This window comes from Mustela erminea, chromosome 20, assembly GCF_009829155.1.
Source record: "Mustela erminea isolate mMusErm1 chromosome 20, mMusErm1.Pri, whole genome shotgun sequence".
In the NCBI taxonomy this organism is placed as follows: Eukaryota; Metazoa; Chordata; class Mammalia; order Carnivora; family Mustelidae; genus Mustela; species Mustela erminea.
The window spans coordinates 6,561,909-6,578,427 of NC_045633.1; the positions used below are offsets into that span (position 1 = coordinate 6,561,909).

Consider the following 16,519-nt stretch of genomic DNA (forward strand, 5'->3'; position numbering starts at 1 on the left):
CTGAGCCACCCAGGCGCCCTGCCTTTATACTTTTAGATAATATTTTAAGCCTCCACTTCCTCATTTGTCAATGTTAGAAAACGTCTCACCCGGCTTTTCCAGAGATCCCACCCTCTTCCCTCCTTGCCAAAAAGTGGAGCCGGGGGACAGCCACCATGCACCTCCCACCTGTCATAACTGCCCTCGGGAGACTTACCTGATTTATTTCCTTTGCTGTCTCCTCTTCTGCCCAATTCCGCTGATGACCGGGGATGGTTCGAGTGAGGTGGTTGAGACCAGTCTACACCTCCTTTCCTGCTTTCCTGCCATCTGGGAAAAACACCGCCAGCCCCTCCTGGTTTACCCCTCACTGTTAGAACAGCGAGATGAAGGCAAGCGGCTTCCCCTCTAGGGGATGGGGGAACTTGCTCTCTGGGCTGGGGCTCATCCCCTCAGTTGGCTTCTCTCCAAACTGGGGCTATTACTCAGTATTTTCACCTGTACCTTCTACCCACTCTTCAACCCTTCTTCTTGGAATACAGGGAGAGAAGCTGCTTGTAGATACCCCGAAACTTCTCTATTTCCGCCATTGGCACTTTAAAGCCTGAAGATGGGGTCATAAACCTCCCTGTAGTCTTCTAAATATTCCTGGTGGTTTTTTAAAAAATTCTAGATTTTGTCAATTTTTTGTTCATGTTGTCATATTAGGATAGGAAAAGTCTGTCTTTTTGTTTCTCTCCACCTTTATATTCCAGAAACTCCCCTTGCTCTTTACAGCATAATATTCTGAAATATAAAATTACCGTAATTTAATTAACCATCCTTTTACTGATAGAGCGGTTAATTAATTAATGGAACAAGCAATTTATGCCCAGTGTGATCCGGAAGCAGGGAAATGATCATGTTTACATAAAACTGGTGGAATTTTTAACTGATACAATCCCCAAAAGGTATACTCTATCAGAGATCTTAAAAAAACGTCTGTGCTCTCTAATTCAGAAATCCCATGTGTAGAAATTGATGCTAAGGAAATAATTATAGCAGAGCCTAATGATTACTAGTACAAGAATATTCAATGGTGCTTTATATAGAAAAGGAAAAATGTTGGAAATGCAATTATTCAGCAAGAGAGGACTGGTTAGAAAATTATGATACAAGTGTGTGATGAGACCAATGCAGACATTAGTTACTGTGAGGGGGATAAAGAGACCTCACGCTGTTTGCAGAGAGGTAATCCGAGATGCCCTGCCCACTGTGTGTGTGTTTTTTTTTTTCTTTCTTTCACTGGCCTTACAGTAATTGGAAATAGTCCGTAGATACTGGCAGTAAAGTAATTCCTAGTCCTGGTTCTAGTGTATGAGTATGTGTCTGTGTATGCAGACACACATACATGCACACACACACACACACACACACACACATACTTCCTAGGCATGTTTGCAAAAGGAGATAAGCTAGAGAAAATTGTTTTTACCAACATCACTTCCATAGGGAACACTGGATTTACTTGAAAGAAATTTCTTGATAAACTACTGAGAGTATGAAATACAAATGCTCTGAATTTGCAAGAGACAGACAGAAGAATCTTCTGGTTCATTCTGGAAGAAGCAGAAGTCAAGGAGTGGGAAGATGTGTCAGGGATTCCCAAGACTACTCTCGGGTCTGATGATTTTCTAGAAGGGCTCCCAGAACTCAGAAAAGCTGGTATCGTCACAGTTAATGTACAGATTAAACCAGCAAAGGGAAAACCTGCCCAGGCAGAGCCCAGGCACTGGCTTTCAGTCATACCTCCAAGTGGGATCATGGAGACAACACTTAATTCTCCTGGCTGTGACGTGTGACAACTCACACAGACTACTCTCAGCCAGAGAGGCTCCACGAAGCCTTGGTGTCTGTAGCTTTTACTGGGGGTCAGTCACGTCAGGACTTTGTGACGGCCCCTCATAACCCCGTCTCCAGCCTGTCCAGAAGTCCCACGAACTGAGGAGGGCCCAGAATCCCCACCACAAATCACAGTTTGCATAAACTGTCCAACAGGGCCCAAGGCTTCAAGTATCCAAAGACACTCTTCTCACGCAGATGGTTCCAAGGGCTTAGAGGTCATCGTCCAGGGGCAGCTCCAAAGCCAGTCTTCTTTGTGAAATGTGCAGCATTTGACCATCCCAAGTCTGCAGAGTGAACAGGGTACAGAAGGGAGGGACGAAAGAAAACAGAGAGATGTCAGAAAAGTCTTGTGGACAGAGTGTCCTCCCTATAATCCCCAAATCTCCAAGAAAAGCCTAGGAGAAGTCCTGAAATACTTTCTGTAAGTGCTTGCTTTGAGCACATAGATTTGCATCAGAGAAAAAGTATTCGTTTGGGGCAAGGGTGGCAGGGAACAAACTTGAAGACAGACAGAAACAGGGATGCGGGGGGGTAAGCCACAGGACCAGAGGGAATCCTACAGGTGGGTTGCCAGCAGCATCCATGGCCAGGGGAGCCGACGAGGGTGGACAAGCTATTTTGACGAGGGGAAGGGGCAAATGCATTTTCTAAGCATCATTTTTCTGTCTTCTTTGTATGACTCATTGTCATAGTACATTTTCTCAAGTAGTGGCTTTCCGCCCTAGCCATACATTCCAATCACCTGGAAAGAATTTTTTAAATGACCTAACCCCAAATGAATCAGAGTCTCTGGAAATCGGGGCTGGGCATCGTTTTTGGTTTGGGTTTTTTTTGTTGTTGTTGCTGTTGTTGTTTGTTTGTTTTAAATTCCGTGGATGAATCTAATGCATAGACAGGGTGGAGAGCCAGTTCTCGGAAGCGTCTGTCACAGCCCTCATGATGGTCTTTTTTCCAGGTTACCTTCAGACAGGGTTTCTCAACCTCACCACTGCTGATATTTTGGCCCAGTCATTCTGTTTTGGGGGGTTGTCTTGTGCATTGTAGGATGTGTTTAGTGGCACCCTTTGGCCTCTACCCGCTAAATGCCAGTAGCACCCTATTCCCCAGTTATGACAATAAAAAATGTCTCCAACACTGCCAATATCCCCTAGTGGGTCAAAAATCACTTCTGGCTGAGAACTGCAGCCTTAAAAGAACTATTGGCGGTGCGACTTGCAGGAAATTTTCTAGGGGGTACAGATATTTCTTTGCCCCTCCTCCGCCAACACTCTGCTGGAGTATCAATCAAATCCGTGTGAAGTGCCTCTGTACAAGGCAGCTGATGTGTGGTCCCTGATCAGTGGAAAGTTACGAGCAGTCGTCCTGCAGAAATGACACACACCCATGTAAATTGGAAATTTTCTGAGTGTTTCTGAGAAATGGTGTTTAAAGCAGAGACTGAGAAAAAGGAAAAAGAGCCCAGCCCAGGAACACATCCTAACTGCAACATTTATTCATCAAGATATCTTGGGGGTTTTTTGGTAGTTTTTACTAACCAAAGCCAGTCTAAAAGGAAAAAAAAATGGCTGAAAATAACACCACACTATTGTTCATGGGTCTATGGTCAGCTGGGTGGCTGTGCTGGGCTTGTCTGGGCTCACTCACGTGCCTGTGGTCAGCTGGACGTTGGAGAAGTGGCTTTGTTGATATTCGCTGGGCTCCGTCACATGCCTGGGTCTTAGCCAGAAAAACCGGGCTCCACCCCACCTGGTCCCTCTCACTCCGCAAAAGGCCAGCGAGGCCTTGCCCACAAGGTGATGTCAGGGTTCCAGGAGCACAGCTGGAACCATGCATGGCCTCGGCCCCTTATCCCTTCCCCTGCATTCCTTTGAGCCCAGAATATCACAAGGCCAGCGGGCAGGAAAACAGATTCCTCTCTTGATGGCAAGGGCTGCAAAGTCATTTGCAAGGTGACAGCCACAAGGAGGGAGGGAGCACTGTGGTCATTTCTGCAATCTACCACACTTGGGCAAGCTGCTTAACCTGGGCCAGCCTCCATTTTCTCAGCTGCACAACGGGGCGGGGCGTATTGTCTACCTCAGAGTCGCGAAGATTCCGTGCCTAGTGCCCGGGTGACTGTCTTGTCATTCTGCTCTTTAATATAGTTCCCTTGGGGAGTGAAATCTGAATCCCTTAGTGCCACTGTGAAAGCCTGCATGATTTGGACCTTGTCAGTCTACTCCCTCTCTGCCTCCCTGACAGACATGTCAGCGTCTGAACTATTCAAGTTGCGGGATGCTCTGCCTTCCTCCTGGAGCACCCACCTGTCTTCTTGGCCCCTGAACACTTAGATGCCGCTGAGACGCGGTCTGCTCTCGGGCCTGCTTCTTGCCTCAGTCCTCCCCTTCTGAAAAGAGCTCATTATTTGCTCTTCACCAAGGTCAGCAGTGACTTCAGGTGCGACACGCAGGGAATACTGGGTATCATCAAATCATCAACCTCCCTTCAGTTTTTCAATACTTCTGATCACACAGGGAAATTTCCTTTTGATGTTGGTGTGTCTTTAACACCCCTGGAATCCTTGCCAGCCTCCTTTTTGTATGACACAAAGTGAACCTAGGTCTTGAACCTTACAGGAGGAAAAAAAAGTATTAGCCCTGAATTGTTTCCATCATTTTTATTTTTACAGTCACTTTCTTTCGTGGCAAGAGATACGAGTTCTACATTTTTCATGGCGCTATAAAGTTGCCTTCAAACCCGCCTTTATTTGGCCAATAAAAAAAGGAACCAATTTGAAGGAGAAAACCTTAAATAAATATCAATGTGGGTGGTTCTCAGAGAGGACAAAAATAGAGAAGGGGTAGTAGAGTGACAAGTTTGGGAAAATCCTGACTCGGATCATCTGTACAAGCTCTTCTAATAAAAATCCTCCTATGCTTATAGGGTTCCCTTGGTGGTGGTGGAGTCAAGCTTTTGTCTGGCACTGGATCCCATAGTCTGTGAGGGCAGCGACCAGGTCTTCCCAGTCTTTGACACCAGCTCCTCACAAAGGGGCTGGCAAATTCAGCACTCCAGTACCATTCGTGGGAGACGAGGGAGTTGTCAGTGATTCATAATCCTATACTCAGCCAGATTGCATTATCCTCCCAATGATAGTAGGAGAAGAGGGGAAAGAGGAGTACTAACAGTAGCAACTGTAGTAATAGTAAGAGCAGAAACAGTAATGGTACCGGGAGCGGTCATGGTAATGGGAGGCGTGGTTGTCATAGGAGCAATAGAGGTGGTAGTAATGTAATGGTCGCAACCATTTACTGTACACCTGATGTGGGTTAAGTATTGGACTTAATTCCCTATGCATCTGCTCATTTTTCTCATCGCAACCCTACAAGCTACTCTTACTGCCTTCACCTTACAGATGAGATGTTGAAGCTTAATGAGCTCAGATAATTGGCTGGGAAGTAGCAGAACTGTGAGTCTGAGGCCAGTCTGACTCCCAGGTTTGTGCTCTTCACGACCAGAGACAGCTCCTCCCACAAGGGTTTCCGGAGTGCAACGACTTGTACCTTTCCAAAGGCAACGAGAACTCTGCTTCAGCAATTCATGTATAATTTAAGGGAATTCTGAAGCAATTTGAATATTTAAATTATGTCTTATCAAGGCAACGTTTAAAAAAAAAAAAAGAAAAGCTGCTTCTCTTCAATCTACTACAATTCCCAGAATTTCAGGAGAATATCTGAGAACTCCCCCATCTCTACTCCATCTCCAAATACCCCCGGCCCCACACATGCCATCTCCAGCTTCTGGTCTCTCGTTCCTCTGAAGAAATGAGATTCAGGTGGAAAAATACTGGCACAAGCTTGACCAAGGTTCTGTAATAAAGACACTGTGCATCACGCATCAGCTGCTGGCTGTTGCCATGGTGACAGCCACAATTTCTCCCAGACAGCTTAGGTCTGAAGGGAGGGTGGACCCTAGGGGAACAAGTGGATTTCTCCAACCTGTCAGTCCCTCTCACCTTTCCTGTTTCTCTCACCTCCCCCACTCCCACCAGCCCCCGCACTTCCTTAGATGACCTGACAAGCGGGTACCAGCAACCCCCCACCATCATTAGCATTTGGCTCTGAGCCCAGCGTTCTGGCAGCACATTCCTCACCTTCCTTGCCAGCCAATCTCCTTTCCCCAGCCTGCCTCCATCAGCACTGCAGCAGCTGCACCAGCCACCTCCACATCAAGGTCACCACAGGGGCCAACAGTGACAAAGCACCCCCTTCCTTTTTGGGTGGGCATTGCACTGGCTGGCGACTCCCTATTGTCTGAGCCATTTGGGGTAATAAGATTGTGGTTCTGCAGAAAGATGGTGTCCCTTGGGACAACGGGGTCGCTCAGTCAGTTAAGTGTCCAACTCTTGGTTTCAGCTCAGATCATGGTCTCAGGGCCATGAGATGGAGCCCCACGTTGGGCTCTGTGCTCAGCACTGAGTCTGCTTGGGACTTTTCTCTCTCCCTCTGCCCTCCCCCATCTCAAAAATAAAAATAAATCTTAAAAAAAAAAAAGATGCTGTCCCTAGGAGAACAAGTAAGGGGAAACACCAATCCTTGGAGGGGTTAAGATGAGTACAAAATACCCCAGAAAAGTGAGGAAAGAATCAAAACAGTTCCCGTGTCAAAGCAGCTTGGAGCCTAGGCACCAAGGATGATAGTGGAGATGATGCAGATGAGGATAAGGGTGCTGATCCCGAGGATGACAACTGACCATTTATTGAGTACTTACTATGTGCCAGACACCACGCGCAGCCCTTTGCAAGTGTTATCACACACGAACCTCGTATCAGCTCTACGGTCGCCTGTACTAGCCAGGTGGCAACCTCTGTTCCTATATCCAGTTCATAGGTGGGATTCTAAGACGTAGACAGGTTAAGTGTCTCACCCTAGGGAAGAACAACCCAGAACAAATCCAGAACATGGGCCATTCTGCAAGACAGTTGGCCTGGACTCCTCAAAAATACTGATGTCATTTACAAAAGGGTAAGGATCTTTCCTAGAAAAAAAAGAGGAGTAAAGAGATTAGTAACCAAATGCAATTTGTGATCCTTACCTTCAGCCCTGATATGGAGAATAAAAACAGGATAAAACATGTTTGAGGCACACATGGTGAAGTTTAAATACGGATTGCATATTAGATGACATTAGGAATCATTGTTAATTTTTACTAAGTTGATACTAATTTTGTGCTTATGTAGGACAATGTACTTATTTTTGGGTGACACCGGCTGTAATATTTACGGAAAAAGTGTCGTGATGCTTATAATTTACTCGTGCATATACTTACTCCGTGACATTTCCTAATAGCCAATTCTCTGATTTCTCTGGACTCTAACGGTGGCGGGGGGGGGGGCTACAATTCAATTCAGTTGTGACATTAACTACCCAGAGTCAGCACAGACCCCACAGGTTAAGGGGTTTGTCGCACAAGACTGCCCCACTTAAGATACCAATCACAAGTCCAAGGTTGTCACCTCTACTTCTGACTGCCAGGCTATAAATTCAAGGTTATCCCCACAGTCCCCTCCTCAGTTTTGATTGTTTGCTAGAATGACTCACAGAAGTCAGGAAAGCATTGGACTTATATTTACTAGTGTATGACAAAGGGTGCAACTCAGGAACAGCTAAATGGAAGACACGCACAGGGTAGGGTAGGGGAGAAGGGCACGGAGCTTCCGTGTCCTCTCGGGGCACACCACCCTCCCTGCCTCTCAGGTTGTTTGCTAACTCCAAAACTCTCTGAACCCTGTCATTTGGAGGTCCTTATGGAGGTTTCATCACGTAGGCAGGATTGCTGAAATCACTGGCAGTGAGCGAAAATCTCCAGCCCCTCTGGGGATGGGGCTGAAAGTTCCAACCATCTCATTATACCTGGGTCTTTCTGGTGACCAACCCCCAGTCCTGGAGCTATCTAGGGGACCCCCCCCCCAGCCACCAGTAATTCATTCGCATACAAAAGGCACATTTATGTTGCCCAGGGATCCACATGTTTTAGGAGCCATGTGCCAGGAACCTGGGACAAAGACCAAATATTGATTTTTGTTATAGTATCACACTTACACGCACACACATATATATAGCAAATATAGCAAAATGTCAACAACTGTTGAACCCTGGTGGTTCATCATTAGGTTATCCGTAGTATATCACATGAGTCATCATAGTACTGTTCTTTCAACTTTTCTCTGTGTGTGAAATTTTTTCATTGTAGGTGTGAATAAAAGTAAAGAAAGGTTGAGTAACTTGTCCAAGGCCCAAGGTCACATAGCTATTAGGCGTCAGAAGTGAACTCTGATCTGAGCCACCTGGCTTCAAAGCCTGTGTTCCAGAACACTGTTCTGTTGCTCACCTTAGAGTTACCCGCGGGTTCCCTTTGCAGAGGGCCATGTACTTGGCGATGGTAAAGAAGCAGGTATTGGTGTGATGGGAGAATCCCACCATCCAAGCTGTGAAACAGCCCTTCACCTATTCAAGAGCTATTTTTCTGAGGTAGCTATGGGACTGTCAGTGGCTAAAGAAATGCCGTTATGAATGAAAACAGATGAAAGTTCCTGCCTCTGTGCAGCTTACATTGCAACCACTTTAGACTACATTCTTAGCAGCAGGGTCTGGCATCTGATACCCCTTGAAACATGTTTCTGGGTGTAGCCTAGGAAGGGGAGTTGAGAGCTATCGTCTGTAATTTTTGTAGCATCAAAATGTCTGCAGTATCAATAACAACATCAACATTAGCAAAATTATTGAGAGTATTTCTTAAAAGCACAAGTCCAAAATTTACTTTCAACACTAGACTTAACAAGTCTGACAGTATTAAAGTAATCCTGTGGCCAAGCAGGAACTGTGGCTTGCCGCCGCCGAGCGTCATAACGGAGGCTCATACTGCATCTCCCTAGCCCGGGAAAAGATCCAAATTCAAAATCTGAAGTACGGTTTCTACTGAATGCATATGGCTTTCAAACCAGCGTAAAGTCAAAAAATCCAAGTCGAACCATCGTAAAAATCAGGGGCCATCTGTATTGGTTGAAGTGTCTACTCAATCTTGAAGACATTCCAGCAATGCATATGTGGATCAAAAAAAAGTAAACTAATAGATTATCAATGAATAAAAAATAAAACCTTGGGATTTGTGAAAATATTTAACAGACTGAGACGAATTACAAAGACCAAAGAGCTCAGAAGAAAATGTTTCTCGAGATAACAAAGATTTACTGCCAAGCAGATAGCATGTTTGAAAAACGGTCTATACTCAAGGAGGTAAAAGGGCGGATATTAAACCAAGGGTGAAAAGAAGAAACGGATACAAAAAAGTATCGACTTCGTCAAAATTGCAGCTGAAGGCAGGAAAAGCAGAAATGCACAGGAGAAAGTTGTATCAATACAACAAAAGAAGAACTTAGGAAATGCAGAGGAAATTAATCAAGAAAGGGAAAAAGGTAAAAGAACCAGATCATGGAGCTTCTGACTTCCCTATGGTGGGAAAGAACTGGCAGTGAGTCTCAAGGCTAAAATTAATGATAGAACACAACAAAGGTTCACTTTCCAGAACTGATGGAAGGGAGGAGCTACACAAACTCTCCTGGAGATGATCAAAGCCTGGTTGAGGGGATATCACACCAGACTTTGAAGCATCATGAGTCTCTCCCCAGGAGCAAAATCGACATATTGCAAATCATTTTTATTGACAATAACATTACACAAAATCTAACTCTTTTCGGGTCCTAAATGCAGGTCAGCATCTGAACATGGATTAATAAAACGAGATGGAGGTTGGGAAGGATGGTTGAAAATAAAAACAAAACAGCTATGGGGGTATGATTATTTGGAAGACAGGTAAAAATGAAAATGCCCCTGGCAAGTGAGTTCTGAGATTTTCCAGTCCTAGGTACCTCTTTCTAAATGCTACTTCCCAGCAGAAAGCCATTCAGGTAGAATGCTAAGGTTTACCAATGGTTTATTTTTTATTTCCAACTGGTAGGTGATTTGAAAGTAGAATGGTAGTAAATGACTTGGTGGGCCCACAAACAGGGAGGTACCATTTTTCCTGGGTGGAATTAATAATCTGAGACTAACTAGAAAGGGATTTTGCAATTAATAGAGCCTCATAGTGGGGATAGGTGTAGCATCCTGTCCCCTCCATTGCAACACAGTGGCACACAAAAGCAGGTACACTTGTCAGTGTGTTCTGACAGAAGCTAACACCCTGAAGGGTAACCTTTTTAAGCACGAATGTTCTCGGAAAGCATCGCTCCCCCAACACAACACGTATATGTTGGTCGAAATCTGAGCAATCATGTTCATAAACTTTTTTAGAAAGGATCACCAAAAGGTTATGGAAAGGTCTACCAACTACAATTTTGGTTAACCCACTCCAATTCTCCAACCAACATCACCAATTTCATGCAGTTTTCTGATCCCAAGGGGGTAGGGGAGATCAAAGAAACAAGGCCTCTGGTGGACAGAGAGAACAAATGGAAATTGCAAGAGACGTACGTGAGGATATTTCGCACAAGGAAAGCTATGATTCTTCCCACTTAAATAACAAATGCCAGAATTTCCTAAGGTTCTAGGTTGCTAAAGAAATACAAATGCATTTCGGCTTTGGAAGAAGATTCACATTAGATACGGGATGTTGAGTACCCTCATAGGATCCAGGAATTCGCACCACACCCACCATGGTACTCCTGGACACCTTCCTTCTCTGTTTACTGGAGGTCACACAACCTCACAATGACAGCCCAAGAAGGATGTGCCACCCTGGCTTTTCTGCCTTCTCTTTCCCCACCTGTCAAAAGCAATCTTATTCTTCTTGCTTAATGGAATGATTCCCAACCACAGCAACAGGACTGAATGAAAAAGGAATTTCTGGCTGCCTCCCAGAGGCTAAAATAACTTCAAGGATGGACATTTAATTCAGATAATGCCTCAGAATTCACATATGTGCCAGCGGGGTGAAAACAGTCCAGGGTGATTTGCACCCACTATCTCTGCTCCTCAACCTCCTCCTTTTCTCACTCACCACTTCTGAAACTGTTCTCACAGTTTGCACAGTCTGCCGCTCAAACTCTTCTCATCGTGGTCACTGATGACCTCCTTTTTGCACCAGGGGACACATCTTGCTTTCTTGACTCTGTCTGACATAGCTGATCACTCCTTTATTTTCTGATTCTTCTCTCTAGCTGAATCCTTGGCATCCCCTCCTCGTCCCTCTGACTGCTCTTTTATATTCTCTTTCCTTTTTCCTCCTTCCTTTTGCCCTTCCCTTTCCTTTCCACAACCCCTTAGATGTTCCCTCTTGTCAGAATCCCACCAGCCTTCTATTCTCTCTACAGTCATTGATGGAGCTTTCAATACAACCACCATGTCACTGATGCCTTATCTTCTGACTCCAGTTCAGGCATCACTTCTGAGCTCCTAGGTTCATGTCTAATTGACTCTTAAATATCCCCTGGTCGTCCCATACATTCCTTAAACTCAACGTGTCTGACGTTGGGCTTACTATCTTCCCCTAACTCTATGGTCCCTCCAGTTTTCTTCCCCTCAAGCAGAGGCACCAGAGTCCATAAGTTACCCAACCTTGAAACATGGGAGTCATCCTGAACTCCTCCTCCTTGTTCACTCGCCACATCCAACCAGTCACAGCTGCGGTGAGTCTACCTGTGAAATCCCTTGCAAGTTGCATGACCACTGTTTCTTGTTCCTCAAGCTCATAATCTCTCTAGTTGCTTTGTCTTGCTTCTTCTATACTGTAAACTCCCTGAGGTCTGTCTTCAGCTTGGTCTGTCTTGTCCACCATTTTATGCCCAGGACCTAGGATAGTGCCTAGGCACAAAGTTGGTGGTCAGAATGTATTTGTTGAATCGATGGACAACCCCTTCCTTGAATAGGTTACGCTTCCTCTCTTCTCTCTCTCTTTATATCCATGGTTCATGTGATCACTGGATTACCTTTCCAATGGTAGATAACTTCCAAGATGGTTCCCAATGATTCTTGTCTTCTAATGTTTATGCCCTTATATAATTTCCTCGCCTTCCACTTGGGCTGGGCCTAGTGAACTGAATATGCCAAAGAAGTGACAGAATATCACTTCTAAGATTAGGTGACAAAGAGACTCCAGCTTCCATTTTGCATGCCTTTTCTTGCTCTCTCTGCCTTTTCTTGCTACTATGTTGTGAGCTATCCAGTGGAAAGACCCTCATGGAAAGGAACTGAGGAAGACCTTCCAGCCAATAGCCAGCAAGGAGACCTGCCAACGACTGTGTGAGTGAGCTGGGAACTGGATTCTTCCTCACTTGAGCCATCAGATGAAACTGTAGTCCCAACCAACACCTTGCCTGCCACCTTGCGGGAGACTCTGATCCACAGAAACTGTAAGATAATAAATACTGATTGTCTTAAGCTGCTAAATTCCACAGTAATTTGTTCTGTAAATATAGATAACTATTACTTGACCTAAGGCTTAATTTCAAATTGCAAGCTCTAAACCCTGTAATAGATTATGTTAACTGTGGTATTTTCATACTATGAATACTCTGGAATAGTTAAGAGACACTAAGTCTATCTATGCTAACGTGGAAAGGCTTTCAAGACACTGGATTTTAAAAAAGCAAAGTGCGGAGCAATACTTATTGTAGGGTATCATTCATGTAAAAGAAAAAAAAGTCCAACAGAACACACAATATATGGTCTGTAGTTACATGTAAGTTTATGTAAATGCATGTAAAATGCAAAATAATTCTGGAAGTAAACATATCCACAGATAGTAGTGATTACCTCGGGGTGGTTAAGAAGGACTTAAACTCTGTCTTTCTCTAGTTTTTGAAATTTTAACTTGAAGAAAGTTTAACTTGATGAAAAGGGTAAGTATTACTCTAGTAATACAGACTATAAAAGATCAAAGTCCGTGGTAACTCCTTCTCCCCAGTTAACCATTATGAACAGTTTGTTCTAGATTCTTCCAAACTTTTTTCTAAACCTAATGAATAAAAATGGGATCCTATTTTACTTACTGTTCTGTAGCCTGATTTTTTTCTACTACCCATATATTGTGTGCATCTCTCTATGCTCATACGTAGAGAACTATTAACTTTTTTGACTACTGTATATCTTTAGGGGTTAGCACAATGCTTGAAGCTTAGTAGTTACTCAAAAAATATCCATCAAGTGCATTCATTTGTCTGTCACTACTGATGGACAGTTGGTTTGATTCTGCAGTAGGACATCTTTTCATACTAATATGATTATTTCCCTGAGATGGATTCCTAAAAAATGAAGTCACAGAGTCAAAAGGGCTGTCTTTAAATCTTGCAACATGTTGCCAAATACCTCTGCATTTAGAGTCTACTGTATTACATTCCTACCCGTCGGTATGCACAAGTGCCTGTGTCCCCTCATGCCCCCAGCAGTGTGGGATATAATTAATCTCTGACATTAGGTGGCATTGGCTCTTTAACTATCAATGTTGTATTGGGGAGCTGGAGACCAGGCCCAGTGCACTGAGCCTACCCGTGCCCTTGGGAGATCAATATAAATGAAGAAAACAATAGTCAGGGTCCCAGCAGGAGAGAGAAGACACACTCAAATGAGGTGATTCAAGGAGCATTTAATAAAGGGACACTTCCTGAAGGAGAGTAGGGTATTGCAATGCCACAGGCATCCTCAAGGACTAAGTACAGCAGGCTCTGTTATCACCCTAGGCCTGCAGAGGCCAACAGAAGAGAAGTGAAGGACCGTAACCAGGACACAGAGGGGCACAGGTGGAGAAGGCTGCCTGGCAGGAGCTGTCCTTCTAGGCCACCTAGAGACCAGAGAGGGAGGAAGCTGGCAATTTTTTTTTTTTTTAAGATTTTTAGAAAACTTATTTACTAGAGAGCACAACAAGCAGGGGGAGAGGCAGAGAGAGAGGAAGAAGTAGTGTCCCTGCTGAATAGGGAGCCCATTGTGGGGCTCAATCCCAGGACCCTGGGATCGTGACCTGAGCCGAAGGCAGATGCTTACCCCTCTGAGCCACCCAAATGCCTGGAAGCTGGCAACTTAATATCCCAACCTCCCACTCTGCCTTCCCTCCTCCCCAGTCACCTTCTGGGACTCCCTCTGGAGTCAAAACCAGTGGGAAGCCAGAGGGTAAGGGAGCCCTTTGAATCACCTGTATACTTGGCCTTCCGGAGCATGAGGCATAGAGCATATAGTAAATGCTCAATAAACGTGTCATTGGATGTAAACCTCACAGCAATTTTTCAAGGCAGGCACTTACATTTCAGTGGGGGAAACTGAGGCTCAGAGAGATGAACTCCCTTGCCCAAGGTCACAGTAAGTCTTGAGGGCTCCTGAGCTCTGTACTCTTCAAGGCTACAGAGCTTGGATCCGATGGCAAGAAGGCAACAGTCAGCACAAACCTGTTGTCAAATGTCAAAATTCCGCAACACAGGGCGAAGCTGTGGATCAGACTCTGAGCAGCCTCTGTGACGTGTGAGGTGGTAGCTCAGGTGGGGTGCAGCGGACAAGTCCCCGACCACGCCAGCCACGCCTCCACGCCAGCCATGCCACCACGGGGGCACACCTGGAGGAGAGGGCAGAACACAGGCTGAAAGTCCGATTCTGGACACGGCTGCTCCCGCTCAGGTCCCCGCTCTGTCCCCCACCAGCTCTGTAACCTTGGGCAGGCTCCTTAGCTCCTCCTGGTCCTGTTTCTCCCTCTGGAAAGTTAGGATAATCCTGGTTTTTACCTCAGAAGGACTGTTGGGAGGGCTTTATGCATGACAACATAGAGTGCCCAGCTCATTTTTTATCGTGTCTATTCTGACTCACCGAGGGCTGCTGCCTCCTGGCCTCGCTCCCCTGAAGAACTCCTGAGGTACCATCTCTCCTTAGTGAGACTCTGCTCCCCCAAAGCCAGAGGCATCTTGTCCAGGGCTATAAAGAGCCAAGCATCAATACTTTGGGCTTTGTGGGCCATTCACCTCTGTCACCACTACCCACCGCTGTCTTCCCAGAGCAAAAGCAGCCAGAGACCATCTGTAAATGTGGGTGTGGCCGGTTTCCAGTAAACCTTTATGTGTGGACACTGATATCTGAATTTCATGTCAGAAAATAGTATTTCTTTGGATTCTTTTTCAATGACTTAAAATTTCTAAGATAACTCTCAGTCCACAGGCCATATGGAGACCAGCGGCAGGGCGCCTGGGTGGCTCAGTGGGTGAGGACTGTGCCTTCGGTTCAGGTCATGATCCGGGGATCTGGAGATGGAGCCGAGCCTCCCCACTCCATTTGTGCTCACTGTCTCTCGTGCTCTTTCTCTCTCTCAAATAAAACCTTAAAAAACAATGAACAACAACAACAAACAAGCGGCAAGCCAGGTTTAGCCCTTAGTCTGTAATTAGCCAACCCTTAGTGGTGGCCCCTTCAGGCGCAACGGACCCCTTAGCAGCACACATGAAACCTGACTTGCTTCTGTGTTCACCCCTCAGAATCAGGCCTGGGAACAAACGCCACCTTCCCTGGTTAAGATAAATCTGCCGTGAGCCTGTGTGATGCAGCTTCTGGCACTCAGCTCCACGGTGCTGGGAACTGCAGTCCCTCTGGCCTTTTCCCAGTTCTTCAGGGCCAACCCTTTTCCTGCCTCAGGGCTTCCAGAAGGGCGCTTCCCCCCCCCCCCCCGACGTCCTGAAGGCACCTGCCCCCAGTGCGATTGTGCGATTACATCTGTCTTCCTTCCCACTGTACTTTCGAGGCCCAATATAGTGCCTAGCATACAGGGAGTGCTCAATAAATGTGCCTCAGACTTAACCCCATACCAGTGCCTCGAGGTAGATGCCCACATACCGAGGGGAAAACTGCAGCTCAGAGAGGTGACTTAACCAGTGCAGGGTCACACAGCTAGCTTCGGAGGTTTCAGCATGCAATGCTCTCTGTTGGCCCGGGAATCTCAAAGTGCCTCATATTCTGGTGCTGCCGTCAACTATCTGAAGATCTTGATCAGGTCACTTAGTCTCTCTGTGTCTCAGTTTCTTGGTCAGTAAAATAGGCATGATAATAATAACAACAAGGTCTTTCTCACTGGGTTGTCATGGGGATTGAAGGAGTTCGTAGACCAGCGGTGTGTAGAAATGTGCCCGGCATTAGTCCTTGTCAGCATGAAGCTCTCGGCCGTGAAGGAGACTGAGGAGATCTTAGGTCTGGGCAAAAGCAATGGCTTCCTCCCTCAGCCCTGGGGTGACCCTGCCCGCAGAAAACTTTAAGGGGGCACAGGCTCACAGAGCCCATGGTGCCGAAAGCCCTTGGAGGAGAGGCTCCTGGGCATTTGTAGAGAAAAGCAAGATCTCTCAGACTAGGAGGTGAGGCTCCCCTGGCTTTGCTGGGGTTAAGTCCAACCAGAACGTGTTTATTTTCCCCTGTGTCTGGAAGGGCCTCTCTGGTCTCCATGGCAACGTGATTTCCTGTCCTGGTTTTCCCTTGGACGAGATACCTGCTGAATGCAGAGGCGTCTGGGCTAAAGCTTGGGGTGGAGGCCAGGGTTGAGGCAGGCCACTTTAACTCACTCCCCCATGCCGGCTGGGTGGGCCGCGCAGCCTGGGCCCATGTCACAAGAACCTTTGTTTACCAGCCCAGACATCCAGCTTGAGGGTGACGTCATGGAATCC

The 16,519-nt window shown here is 46.0% G+C and overlaps 1 long non-coding RNA gene across 2 annotated transcripts; it reads right to left on the bottom strand.

Moving 5' to 3' along the window:
* Positions 1–322: 322 nt before the first annotated feature.
* Positions 323–16,260, bottom strand: LOC116581311. Of its 2 annotated transcripts, none has more exons than XR_004282000.1 (3): positions 15,702–16,260; positions 14,276–14,439; positions 323–2,147 (listed from the first exon to the last, which is right to left on the bottom strand). It is a non-coding gene; the product is annotated as an uncharacterized LOC116581311 (long non-coding RNA). The 2 variants fall into 2 exon arrangements; XR_004281999.1 differs by lacking the exon at positions 323–2,147 and adding an exon at positions 13,355–13,677.
* Positions 16,261–16,519: the final 259 nt, after the last annotated feature.